The 1679-nt window shown below is 37.9% G+C and overlaps 1 non-coding gene across 1 annotated transcript; it reads right to left on the bottom strand.

Moving 5' to 3' along the window:
• Positions 1 to 320: 320 nt before the first annotated feature.
• LOC132651681 (U6 spliceosomal RNA) lies at positions 321 to 429 on the bottom strand. The gene has a single exon (XR_009589264.1). It is a non-coding gene; the product is annotated as a U6 spliceosomal RNA (small nuclear RNA).
• Between the last annotated feature and the right edge of the window lie 1250 nt (positions 430 to 1679).

The raw sequence follows: 1679 nt of genomic DNA, 5'->3' as shown, positions 1-1679 counted from the left end.
TGTTCTGTATACCTCTTGTATTCTTATTGGCCTCTTCTTTAAGGTGGGGAAATTTTTTTCATTGCTTTTGTTGAAAATATTTTCTGGGCTTTGGAGGAGGGAATCTTCTTTTTCCTCTATTCCAATTATTTTTAGGTTTTGTTTTTTTTTATGTTGTCTTAAATTTATTGTATGGTCTTTGTCAGGAATTTTTTAGATTTATCATTTTCCTTGAATGTTACATAAATTTCTTCTATTGTATCATCAACACCTGAGATTCTTTCTTCCATCTCTTGTAGCCTGTTGCTTATGCTTAGCTCTGTAGTTCCTGTTTTCTTCCCTAATTTCTTTCTTTCCACACATGAATTTGAATCTCATCCTTGCATAAGGGCCTTGCTAGTAGTCTCTCTATTGTTCCAATTTTAGTATATGTGCTCCTGAAGAGAGCAATACATATTTCTTTGAACTGGTCATTAATAAAATTACGTGTCCATGACTTGAGATTCACATTATCACAGATTCCATTCTTATTTATTAAATGCACAGATATGTCCTCAGTCGGTGAATTATTTTCTGTGAAAATGCTCCCTGACCTAGGCAAATCTTTCAACAAAAAGAATTTAATTGGGTCATTGCTTATATTTTTAGAGACCATCCATGATGTCACCTCAGCAAGCAGTCATCTTGTTTTAGTTTTTTCCAAAACTGAGAGATTTTATATTGAACCACAAGCAGCAGGAAGAGAGAGGGAGACTGAAAGTGACAGAGAGAGAGAGAGAGAGAGAGAGAGAGAGAGAGAGAGAGACAGATTCAGAAATAGAGAGATGGAGACCAATAGAAACAAAGATGTAAAGTGACAGATACCTAGAGACAGAGACTCCAATTTCTCTGGTAACTTTCTTTGGCATATCAACCTCAAAGTACACCATCCTTTAATATAAATCCAAAAGGAATTATAATTTTTAATATTCTATTTTAATTTTTATTAATTACACTTTATTCACTTTTACCCCCTTGAAGCCTCCACCCCTTCTTCTCCCACCTTCCCTCCCCATTCTCCACACATGCCCCTCCCTAAGCTCACTGATAGGATAGGTCTTTCTCTCCCTTCTTCTGATCTTGAGTCTCTTCTGATCTCTTCAGAAGTGGCTGCATTCTCTTTCTGTGTGGCCTGGTAAGGCTGCTCTCCCATCACGGTGAGGTGATCAAAGAGAAGGGTAATCATTTCATGTTAGAGGTAGTCCCTGTTCCCCTTACTATGGAACCAACTTGGACAAAGAACTGCCATGGGCTACATCTGTGCAGAGGTTCTAGGTTATCTCCATGCATGGTACTTGGTTGGAGTACGAATCTCAGAAAAGACCTCTGTGCTCAGATTTTTTTGGTTATGTTGCTCTTCTTGTGGAGCTCCTGTCATCTCCAGATCTTGCTATTTCCCACTTCTTTAATTAGATTCCATGCACTCTGCCCAACAATTGCCCATAAATGTCAGCATTTGCTTTGATAGTCTTCTGGGCACAGCCTTTAAGAGGCTTTTTTTGGCAGGCTCCTAAATTGTTCCCTGTTTTCCCCAGCAACTTCCAAGTTCTAAAGATCATGACTTACAATCTCCTTTGGAAAAAAAATGTTGAATATTCCCATAACAGAGTATTATTCAGCTAAGAAAATGACATCATGATATTTCCAGGCAAATGGATGGA

This window comes from Meriones unguiculatus (assembly GCF_030254825.1).
Source record: "Meriones unguiculatus strain TT.TT164.6M chromosome Y unlocalized genomic scaffold, Bangor_MerUng_6.1 ChrY_unordered_Scaffold_23, whole genome shotgun sequence".
NCBI lineage: Eukaryota > Metazoa > Chordata > Mammalia > Rodentia > Muridae > Meriones > Meriones unguiculatus.
Note: the sequence above shows the minus strand (reverse complement) of the source record. Positions and strands in the feature narration are given on the sequence as shown.